We start from the raw sequence: 12,818 nt of genomic DNA on the forward strand, positions 1-12,818 counted from the left end.
GGGTGAGGTAGTGGGGAGTCAGAAGCAACTTTAAGATATTTGGTCTGAGTGAATGGAAAGAGGGCATTGCCATTTTCTGAGATGAGAATGAATACAAACTGGGCAATTTTAGGATAAGGACCCCATTTTTTATTTTGGATAAATGTGAGATGGTATAAGACTTCTAATTGAAGATCCTGAGGGCTTCCCTTGTGGCTCATCTGGTAAAGAATCCGCCTGCAACGCAGGAGACCTGGGTTCAATCCCTGGGTTGGGAAGATCCCCTGGAGAAGGGAAAGGCTATCCACTCCAGTATTCTGGCCTGGAGATTTCCATGGACTGTATAGTCCATGGGGTAGCAAAGAGTCGGAGACGACTGAGCAACTTTCACTTTCACTTTCACTTTCAGAAGGTGACTAAATATATGAATCTAGAGGCAGGGGAGAATCCAGGTTGAATATGCATATTTGGACATCAACATAAAGAAGTTATATGAAATTATTATAGATAAGATCACCAAAAGGAGAGAGAAGAGATCTGAGGATTAAAGCTTGGAGCATTCCAATAGCAAGAGATGAAGAAGAGGAGGAACCCACACAAAGAAAACCAAGGAAATGTGCTATCAAAGAGTCAAGTAAAAGAGTTCCCAGGAGGAGTGATCAGATACCAAATGTTTCTAATGATCAAATTAGATGAAGACTGAGAGTCCCTTAGACAGAGGTCCCCAACCTTTTTGGCACCAGTGACCGGTTTTGTAGAAGACAGTTTTCGCACAAATCAAGGAGGCGGTGGTTTCAGGATGATTCAGAGTTCGAGGACCCCTGGCTTAGGACATTAAATGATGTGGAGACCATCCATGACTTTTGGTAAGAACAGTTTGAGTGGAGTCAGGTGAGAGGTAAAAGCCAGGTGGGAGTGGAATTAAGAAAGAAACAAGAATGGGAAATAATAGACAAAATTTCAAAGGAGATTTGAATGAAAGGAAAGTTAGAGAAATTGTACTATGGCTTTTAGCCAAAACAAGGTCACAAACATTGTTTAAAATAAGATCAGAGAAGTAAAGGCTGGAAAAAATAGTAGCATGTTTCTGTGCTGATGGGAACTGGCTCTTGCCAATGGGCTTACTTTGCATTGGCACTCGGCTATTAACATCCTGTCTTACCAGGAATAACTTTATCTACACAGCAAATAGTTTAATGCTTTATACAGAACAAAAGAATTTGGGATTATTTAATAGTAAAAGAGGGTTTCTCAGGTGGCTCAGTGGGTAAAGAATATGCCTGCAATGCAGGAGACACAGGAGATATGGGTTCAGTCCCTGGGTAGGGAAGATCCCCTGAAGGAAGAAATGGCAATCCAGTCCAGTATTCTTGCCTAGAGAATCCCATGGACAAACGAGCCTGGCGGGCTACAGTCCACAGTCACAAAGAGTCGGACACAACTGAGATGACTGAGCACACACAAGAGTAAAAGAACCCAGTGGATACAATCCAAGTTTCAAGTTAAAAAGCAGAAGGCTATACTTTCAGGGATCATTTCTATAGTTTGTTAGTAGAGAAGTTTTTCAAGTTAAAAAGCAACCCCCTTGGGTGGGGAAAGTTGGGTGGATATAGGTCAATAATTCAAAGGACTCTGAAGAAGTAGATGAGATAATTGTATGTTAATCACACCAAAGTAAGAAATACCTGTGTTAGAAATTCATCACCATAGGGATTATACCATAAAGGTCCCTAATTCAGTTATTGCTTCAATATTTAGGAAACATATTTGCTAAAGTAATCATGTGTTTCAAAAGAAGCTCCTAACACAAGCAAACACAGTAGGCTTAAACTTATGACTACCACCACCGTACACAAAATGTATCTCAAGTTTCTAATCTTGTAAGCGTGGTGAGAAATTAAGTTCAGGCATTCCTAGGCTCCCAATCCCATTGAGGTTGGGCTAAATTCTCTGGGTGGGGGCTTACATAGTCCAGATCTTTCAGGAAGACCCTATGAGCTTTAGATTCATGGTGAAAGAGTTAGTCGTGTCCGACTCTTTGTGGCCCCATGGACCACCAGGCTTCTCTGTCCACGGAATTATCCAGGCGAGAATACTGGAGTAGGTAGTCATTCCCTTCTCCAGAGGATCTTACCAACCCAGGGATCAAACCTGGATCTCTTGCATTGGAGGCAGATCCTTTACCGTCTGAGTCACCAGGGAAGCCCCTAAATTTATGGTGGTCCTTATGATGTGCTCACGTAGAAAAGTCAGCGTGGTTGAACCCTTTAAGATGTGTATTCAAGAGCATTTTTGAGGAGGCTAGAAGCTCATATAACTAACATTTCTTCCCACTTAAATGCACTAAGCTGTTTGTCTTTCTCAGATCAGTCCTCTATTCTAGGCAGAAAAGTGGCAGGGTAGGGGAAGTAGGTGTGGGTCCCTGGAAACATACTCTTTTCTGGTGCTGGACAACTTCTCCTTCCCCCAGATTGACAGTTTCTGCCTCTACTACCCAAACTAAAACCCTTCTCTGTCTCCCTTGTATCAGTTTATTGTAAGTTATACTGCAGAAATAAACTCTTAAGGGACTTACATAAAGGTTTATTTAAACCTTACACAACGGTTTATTTCTGCCCATATTCATGTCAGCTGCAAACTGGAGATGACTCCAATTCATTACTTCTTCATTAGTGGATTCAGGTTGTTGGGAGCTGGCCTTAACTGCCCTCATGGGAAGAAAGCAAGACCATATTATGAAATGATCCTTAGGCTTCTGTTTGGGAGTGGCATATATCAACTCTGCTCAAAGTATCATCTGAAACACATCACATGGCCAAGCTGATGGGGAGGGAAGCAAACTACTCACCGGAGAAACATGGAAGAATTGGGAACAATAACACAATCTACCAAACTCTAGATCCTGGGGCATGTTAGAGAAACAAAATGTCAGGTTTCTTCCCTGGAGGTAAAGTAGCAATGAGAAAATCAAACCAGTTAGCATTTTATTTCTTATTAACTCAGTTTGCTGTGTTGGCAAGCACACTGTGGTTACATAGAGCTGCTAGAGGAAATTTGGGATAGTGGGGTCTGTCAATTCTACAATATCAATCAGGCTCTGACCAAGCATTTAATACATATTAATTCATCTAACCCTTAGAAGAAATTCATGAGGCAGATACAATTTTTTACTTTCTCTCCTCATTTGTAGAAATAAAGGAATTTAGGCATAAAAATACAGTCGCTTAAGAAAAAACAAGCGATAAATTGTGGCTGAAGGATTAGGTGTTTCGCTCCAGGATCTGAGTTCTTAACTATGTCCTAAAAATATATTGAGAATTAGACCTAGTCAGAGTACTTAGGGTGCCCTAGTAAGAGAATCAGTGGCAATTATCCAGTTTCATTTTAGATAATACCCTTCTATAAAAGTCTGGAAAAGGATTTTTTTCCTCTATGTTTCCTTTGAAACATGAAGTCTTGCTGTGCCATTTTCAGATTAAAGCCCAATTAAGGGGAAAAAAAAAATACTTAAGCTGTTGCTCTTTCAGTAGGGAAGTTACAGTCATAGTCATCTACTCTTAGAAACCAGTTATCTTTCCAGATGTTCAGCTGTGACCTTTCATTCATCTATAGGGATTCCAAGTCCACAGTCCAGGCTCTGACATGTCTTGCTGTGTGCCAAGAATTACTCACAAATTTTTAAGGCTGTACATGCAAATCTCACTGCAGAAGTTTCTGCCGTTTTCCCACTTCTTCCTCCTTCCCTTTTTTTTCCTACACCTGATAAGAGTAAGAGAGGTGACTGGCTAAACTAATGAGTTTATAAAAGCAACAACTCCAGCCCGTGTTGTTACCAGGACTCTTCTCTCTGTCACCTTTCATTGTCTGTACTTGGGGGAGGGTACATTATTCAGGATGAAATGCCACACTGCCATTGCTGTGTTTTTCCCCTTACTTCACACATATGCAAACATGCAAATCCCAACACAAACACCCAAAGACACGTAAGTATGCATACAGGTATGCATAAGCATTCCCCCTGATCTCATGCTTTCTAGAAGTTTCATTTGCTGAATGTTAAGGGCCAAGTTGCGGGACCTACTGCTAAGTAGGACTACCTCAAGAAATATCATTCAAAACAAATAGAGATGACTGACAATTCTATAATCCCATTTCTTCCTTCTTAAGGAATTTAAAATTTGAACACTTAAGCAAAACTGGCCAGTTTTAATTTTCTTTAGAAAATACTTAGTGTAAACTAGAAAAATGCTTTCTTCATTCCTCCACACCACAAAGTCTAGCAACTTCTATACAGAGACCATCAGGATCTTCTCTTTTTGTCAAGCACTCCAAATTCTATCATTAGGAAATACAGTATTATGTAATTAAAATATCCTACAACAAAAGGACTGTAAAGAATTGTTTCAGCTCCATATGGGGAAAAAAAAAAAACTGAATACCCAACTAAGTCAATTGTAAATATTCAAAAGCTTCAATGTGAATGGCAAAACTTTAAAGCTTTTAGGAAGAAATACAAAAGTATATCCCAATGACCTGGGAGGTAGAGAATCTGACTGCTTCAGAAACAAAAAGCACAAACTATCTAGGAAAAGACTGCTCCACTTGACTCATTAAAATGAAGAACATTCCTCATTGAATGCTTCTATCAAGGAAGCCAAAAGATAAGTCCCAAGTTGGGGAACATATTTGCAATAACCAGAACTGAAAAAGGATTACCATACCAAATAAACAAAGAAGATAAATTTGATAAATTCACCGTGGGGGCCCTCTGTGCAGCGGTGATACGAAGGCCTGAGTCACAGGATGAAAAAGAAGTGAAGGGTGGAAAAGCATTCTAGCAAGGAGAGAGAATTCAAAGAGCAGTGTGGCTGGAAAACACAGGAGAGAGGCTGGAAGAGGTAGGCCAAGATTAGAACCAGCAAGACTGTGGAAAAAAGACGCCAATTGAGGGTTTAATTGAGCGCACGTGGCTGCTAGATGAAGCGCGCATGCGTGGCTGAGATGACCGGGGTGGGGATTCGGGCATGCCCGTAGCCTAGTGGAGGAGCTTTCATAGGCTCTCAGAGAGGCAGCCGCAGGCTCTTGGTTAGAAGCGTGAACTTTGGAGCCAGATTACCTGGGTTCCTATCCTAGAACTGTGCCTTATAAACTCTGATCTTGGGCAAATTGCTTAGTTGTCTTTATCTCAGTCTCCCAATATATGAAATGGGTAACAGCGTCTGCTGTGTGCCGAGTGCTCAGCCGTGTCCAACTCTTTGTGACCCCATTGGCTGAAGCCTGCCAGGCTCCTCTGTCCATGGAATTCTCCAGGCAAGAACACTGGAGTGGTTTGCCATTTCCTCCTCCACGGAATCTTCCCCACCCAAGGACGGAACCTACCTTTCCGGCATCTCCTGCATTGGCAGGCAGATTCTTTACTGCTAGCACCAGCTGGGAAGCCCAATAGTGCACATGATGGTAACCCAATGCGTCAAAGCTTCTATCCTCACACTCTGTCCCTTTCAGAAACACTGGATTATTTCAAACTGTCAATTGGGTGTTTTGGTTTGGCTTCTTAGGAGCACCAGTAAGAGGTGGGGAAACGAGACAAGAAAACATTGAAAGTCAAGAAATTCAAGTGTTATAAAGCAGGTGGGCACCTGGAGTTGGTCCCACTGGGGCACTCTGAGAGATACTAGAGAACATGGTTTCCACTCAGAAGCTGTTTCACCCAGGGAGCAAGAACGCTATGGTTCTCATTCATCAGTGATTAAGAGCTGTTCGCAAGGGCTTTAAATCCCTAGCACTTCCAGCTTCCCTCTAACCTATGGATCAAGCGAAAGCACTTAGCTGCTTGTAGTTATGGGCCCATACTAGAATTTTTGTGATTTGAGAGGACATGGGCAGGGCATCAGTAATGTCACTGCAATTAGTGAAACATTATAAATAGACATCTGGTTAAATCATTTTGAAGTATATGAAAATGACAGTTAGGTTTCTTAGCTGCACATCTTTTCATGTCCTTTTAAGTATTTATATAGTAAATCTAAGATTCAACTAGTCTGATAGACTTGACTCAAGAATTATTATTTTCACAAGAAAGGACTTTTCCCTGTTGTCACTATCTGTTCTTTATACCTAAACATAAAGCATAATTTAAAACGAAAAGAAAGCCACACTCACATATTTGGAGATTGAAATTCCCACTTCTCAAAAGAAGAAATCATAATGGAAATTTGAAATTTTAGAAAGTAACAATGAAAACACTGCATATTAATATTCATGGAATGTAGCAATACATAGGAAATTTACAGCATATAGTATACATATGTATACTTGAAAAGAGAAATTTTAAAAACTGAAAAATGAGATAAGGCTCCAATTCAAAAATAAGTTGAAAAAATAATAAAATGGTTATTTTTCTTCCTCATATCATACATGAATTATGAAATATTCACATCCCAGGAAAATTGATGTGGTAATTCTGATGCTTCGTGTATCCTAGTTGCTGCCCACATGGTCTTTGCCCTTAGGCCATGTTCAACTGAAGGTATTAAGCATTACTCACTATGATAACATTTGCTTAGTATTTGGCTGGTTTATGTTTTCCATCCTTTTGTTTTTTCTTTTTGTCATCTTATGTTTTTAGATGTCTTCTCTAAATAGAATAAAGCAATACTTGTTTAAAAAGCAGGCTGAGACTCCGTCTTTGAATTGGTAAGTTTAGCCAATTGGCACTTTATTGTGATTAATGGCATACTTGAATTTATTTCTTCCATATTGCTTTGTATTTTCCTTGAATGATGTTTTTTTCTTAGGTTTCTTTACTGCTTTCTCTTGGTTCGAGGTTTCCTCCCTTCCATCTATACCTGCTCATAGAGGGGTTAGAAAACTTGTAAATGTTTATGAATTTTGTTAGTTTTTCTCGCAAGTGTGTAGTCTTACTGGGAAAAGCACTAGCTGGATTGTGTCCACAAAGTTTGCCAAAGACAAACTTCTTTTGATCTGTCACTGCTATGTTGGCAGTTCTGCATGGATGAAAGGAGGAAACAATTGAAAGATACAAATGTCAACCACAGAAGGTTATGAAACTATAAAAGTAATATTTAGAAACAATGAGAATAATATCTGATGATTAGTTATTTTCAGTAGAGGTAAATGGACTTGTTGAAAAAACATTTTATTAATGACATTTTCTTGGATTTCTGCATTTTTTATTTATTGCCTTACAAAAGATAACTCTACAATTGATTTGAATATTGGCATAGAAGACAGAGTCTGTCCAAACTTTGGCCAAATAAACTCTTTGAGACTTGCATGCATTCCACCTGAAAAGATGTGTCATTTGCTTGTTCTACAAATGGCATTGATCATTGAATATTGCATTATATTGAACATTGCCAACAACCATTTTCTTTTCTCTCCTTCTGAACTCCTATTAGATAATGTTTAATCTTCTCACCATATCCTCAATGGCACTTAGACTCTCTTTTTATTTGTTTCATTTCTTCAGATCTCTGAACTACTGTCTGGAAAATTGCTCAGATTTCTCTTTGATCATACCAGTTCTCTCTGCCACCATATCTGATCTGCTAATTAGCTTATATTGAGGTTTTAATTTAAATTGCTATATTTTTCATTTTTAAAAATTCAAGTTTGATTTTTCTTTTCTTGACATCTGCCTATTATTTTTTTCAGTGTCATGTTATTTTTCAATGGGTTCTATCTCTGACATTATTTCAGATATGTGTCTTATACATATACACATGTATACATGTGTATGTATATACATATATATATATATATATTTATGTGTATATATGGGGCTTCCCAGGTGGCTCAGTGGTAAAGAATCCACCTGACAATACAGGTGACGCATGTTCAGTCCCTGAGTTGGGAAGATCCCCTGGAGAAGGAAATGGCAACCCACTCCAGTATTCTTGGCTAGGAAATCCTATGGACAGACGAGCTGGGCAGGCTACAGTCCATGGGGTCACAAAGAGTTGGACACAACTTAGCAACTAAACAACAATGACGACAACATGTGTGTGTGTGTGTTTGTATAAAAAATATTGTTCAATTATCCCAAGTTTGGGGAGCCATTAAACTGCTCTTTATTGTGCTTGCTAACTGACACAAGTGGAGTTTTCAAATATTTTTTGTAATTTTGAATGAGAATTAAATTTCGACAAGGCTCCTTTTCCAAATATGAATCCTTCATCTTTGCTTGTAGCTATACGTTTCTTATGTGTGTGTATGTGTGTGTGATGTGTGTGTGAATAAGCATACATGTGTATATATGATTTCCTGCTAAGTGCCTCAAGGATATCACTTTGAAGGTAATTCATCCAGCTCTCCAAGTAGTTGTTACATGAGAGTTTCTGAATAGTCTAGTTTGCCAAGTTACCAGAATTAGAAGTCAAATCAGACTATTGTTTTTGCATTTTTCAGTTCAACTCCCTTAGTATCAACAGTCTGTATTTCATGACAGGCATCACTTGGAGCCCTTCCATGGACACTTCAATTCTTTATCTTGGCCAATAAAAATACTTGGCTACAGCACAGTGGTTTAAAAAAAAACAAGCTGTGGAGTTAGATTGTCCCAAGTTGGACTTCTCATTCTTTTATTCACTAGCTTGATAATTTTGGCTGGGTTATTTAATCTCCCTGATCCTTGGCTTCTTTGTGTGAAGCCAAAAGAAGGAAAAAAGATATACCTGTTTGAACAGTAAAAATGATATGTATGTAAAGCACTTAGCATAAAGCTTGGCACGTAGTATAAATTAAAGAAATGTTAGCTCTCCTTCTCAACCAGAAATGACTTTATGAGCTATCTTCAGCATCTGTAAAGTGATAAGTCATCTTTGTTGCATTATGAGCTAGAGTATATTCCAATTCAATTAAATTCAGCTAAAACTGATTGAGTAGCTATTCAATATCATATATTATGCAAAGTTCCAATTCAGGGTTTTCTACTGACTACCTGGCAGGTTATGCCTCCTCCTGTGGCCAGAATTTCCTTATAGTAAAGATGATCTTTCAGGCCTCATTTGAATCATTTTCTGATTCAGTGTATTAGCACAAAAGTGTAATATTCACATTCTACTTAGAATGGTCACAGCTATTTCATAAATGGATTTAGGAAGACATAAAAAGCCATGCCTTTTCTTTTTGGGTGAGTTCCAAAGACTCAGCTTTGGACAGAACTGGTGTTGAGAACACAGAAAAAGGCTGGGGAGCAGCTATGCAACTGAGCAATAGCAGAGTGTCCAGTGCAATCTGACAGGGACATTTCACAAATCCATTCAATGATTCTCATCCATCCTTTATCTCCAGGGAGGGGTACTTCTTGTCTGTTCTTGCTTTTCAAGAAGGTATTGCTCAGATTTTTATAAAAAGAATGAGATACATTTGAGTTGTCATGACCGAAAGAGCTTGGATCGACTGGCACTTCACTGTAACGGGAGTTAATTCAAAATAGACATTCATCACCTTTATCACTTTGCTCAAGAGAATTGCAAAGCTACAAAACATGCTGGCAAAATCCTGACCCAAAGAAACAACTGTTCTGCAACCACTGAATTATTTGCTGATGTTTTATGTGCAGAACACAGACATATAATTCTACTTTCAATATCTTCTGGACTGAAATATGTATTATTTGATTTTAATGTAGCAAACCTAATCTATAAGCTTCTGACAAGAGGACAAACTTCCCCCTGGGCAGAGTTGTCTTTGGTTTCTTTGAACCATTTGTGTTATTTTTACACTTGTATGTCTGCACAGCAGACTAATATTTGCTTTCATTGTACTCCCCCCAAATTTTAATTGTTTTTTAAAAGTCTTTCAAGGGAGGAAGTAAAAATAATACAGATAATCAAAATATAAAACAAAGTTTAATTTCACTATCATTCTTCAAGACTGCTCCCTATGTAATTGTGTACCAAGAAGGACTAATTCAGTAGGTAAACTCAGCAACTATATTGTGTATTAGACACATGAAAACTACATTAGTTTGCAAATCACTCCTGAACCTTAATAAAATTGTTTTTAGTAACAGAACACAGACCTTTCAGTGACTTCTTAGAAGAGTATGATTTTTGTCTATTCAGATTAAAATATTTCCCTAGTTAGTTGTCAGAGAGAATTAATTTATAATTCCATAATGAGTGTTACATAAAGAACGGTAAATACCTCCTTAGAGAAGACTATTTCATGGATTTGTAACCAGATCTCAACAATTCAAGGCATTTGCTAGTGCATCAGATTTATAATAAAAGGCAAGTGACAGTCTTCAGGTTCCTTGTATTTTTCAGCTATGATTGGAAACATATTTGTGTGCAGGACTCTTTTAACTCTGCTAGCACTTGTGTTCCTTTCTAAATTAGGGCTATACACAAATTGCATTTTTCTGCGTGAGTTTTCTGTACTGTATTTAGCAGCGACCAAACTAAACAAGCACAAATCCTCACTCAGCTACATGAATGAATCAGAATAGGCAGGCTTACCATCAACCCTAGGGTCACACGGTCCCATTCCAAATTTCCGCTCACCTAAGGGTGTGTATATGTGTTGGGGTGGGAAGACAGGAGATGGAAGTATTTCAGGCAGCTATAATGACAAATACAAAGTTTTGGATGTAAAGGAACTAATGGTATATTTTAAAAATTGAAAAACTTTTAACGAGAGTAAGGCAAAACACAGTTTGTTAAAGGGGTAAAGCAACGCTGGGGAGAAATAAATTTGTGCCAGTCTCTGGAGAGGTTATGTATCTCTAATTTTAACAAATGGCTATTTACTTCTGCTGAGGATTGAGGGATATCTATTCTCAGTTACCTTTTTGTGATCACTTCCTCTGGGAATTATGGCATATTCATATTCCAGAAAAGCTGGTGAGAACCTATAGTGTGTCCTCTATCCTATCTGCTGCCCCAGTGAGCCCTGGCTGGGGCTTCCCTCCATCTGAAAGCCCGCAGCATCACTCCGTCCATGGTGAACCGTGCAGAGACATCCATTTTCCATGGATTCCAAAACGTAGGCCTCAGGGCCCAGCATCCCAGAATGTGTGTATATCCGAGGTCCTGTTACCTACTATGACCAAAAATATAAGCAGAGTCCTGGTCCCACCACTCATGAAATCCACAACTCACCTGTATTTCTGGTTTCACAGGAACAAAGAATTGGTTCTCCCTCTAGGACTGGGTCACACGACTTTCCTTATCAAAGTATCTTTTTCTGTCCTTCTTAGGCCTTCTAAACAAAGGCATTCTTAGTGATATTATGGAAAAACAAAGGAATTATGAATCCCCACTATTCCATTGGGGCATCCCCAATGGTTCAGCAGGTAAAGAATCCACCCGCAGTGCAGGAGACGCAGGAGATGCAGGTTCGATTCCTGGGTCAGGAAGATCCCCTGGAGGAGGAAAATGGCAACCAACCCACTCCAGTATTCTTCCTGAAAAATCTCACGGACAGAGGAGCCTGGCAGGCTACAGCAAAGGCTCACAAAGAGTCGGACATGATGCAGAGGCTAAGCACAACCACTTTACTACGGCAAGGAGTCCAGGAGACAGAGGCTTGGTTGTCCTTCCAGGATACAGGTGGAAAGAATGTTCAGTTCTTCACTCTTTGGGCCTTCTACAGTAGACTTAACATAAGACAGTAAAGTGATATCTCAATGAATTTTTGTGCTACATAAACCATGTTAAGGAGTTTGGACTTTAGGGCTATTCTCAATAGTTTACTGTCAAATGAAATGAGAGGAAGGAGCAAAAATCTTGACCTAGACCATCCTTTCCAGGGTCATATATAAGGGCTTACAGAAAACTCCATTTGGAAGGTAAAGGACGCTCCAGAGAAATGACGAATGGAAGCCAGAGCAAGAAGCCTACATCAGGACCCCAAGGAGAAGCAGGATCCAACAGAGGAGGACGGCGCACAGAAAGAAGGGATGTGAGGAAAGGCAACAAAGGGCATGCAGACAAGAAGCAGCAAGGAACAGGGAGAGTTCCAACCCTTTAAACTGTTGAAGATGCTAGACAAGTTATTTAGGAATAAGCAGGCATTACCTTTTTAAACCAGGTTAGGAAGGACAGAATCACACCACTTCAGTGCTCCTCCCCAAGGTGGGCAAGAGCTGGCAGCTCTTCTTGGACTTTCCTCTTCAATCCAAGGATGTTTCTCAGCTCTGGGAGAGATGCTGAATCTACCTATGTCAAGTGGGGATAATAAGCTTACACCATAGAGTATTCATTAAAAATCAGAAATAAGCCATGAAAGCAATCTAAATGTCCACTGACTGGTTAATGGATAAAGAAGATGTGGTACATATACACAATGGAATATTACTCAGTTACAAAAAAGAATGAAGTAATGCCATTTGCAGTAACATGGATGGATCTAGAGATTATCATACTAAGTGATAAAAGGCAGAAAGAGAAAGACAAATGCTATATGACATCACTTATGTGTGGAATCTAAAATAGGAAGCAAAGGAACTTACATACAAAACAAAAACAACTAACAAACATAGAAAACAAACTTATAGTTAGCAAAGGGGAAAAAGGGCAGGAGATCAGTTAGGAGTTTGGGATTAGCATATACACACTACTATACAGAAGACAGGTAATAAAAGGCCTTACTGTAGAGCCCAGGGAACTACATTCAATGTTTTGTAATAAACTATAATGGAAAAGAATGTGAAAAAGAATACATAGGTGTATAACTGAATCAGAAACTGACACAACATTGTGAATCAACTATACTTCAACAAAAAAGAGATACTGTGTCTAAAATGCCTAGTAGGCATTTAATAAATGATAGATAATCTTATTTTGCTGTCTCAGCTGCTCTCAAAACCC

At 39.0% G+C, this 12,818-nt stretch overlaps 1 pseudogene; it reads left to right on the plus strand.

The window, feature by feature from the left end:
- Positions 1 to 1,492: 1,492 nt before the first annotated feature.
- LOC139039543 (small nucleolar RNA U3) lies at positions 1,493 to 1,573 on the plus strand (annotated as a pseudogene).
- Positions 1,574 to 12,818: the final 11,245 nt, after the last annotated feature.

This window comes from Odocoileus virginianus, chromosome 18, assembly GCF_023699985.2.
Source record: "Odocoileus virginianus isolate 20LAN1187 ecotype Illinois chromosome 18, Ovbor_1.2, whole genome shotgun sequence".
In the NCBI taxonomy this organism is placed as follows: domain Eukaryota; kingdom Metazoa; phylum Chordata; class Mammalia; order Artiodactyla; family Cervidae; genus Odocoileus; species Odocoileus virginianus.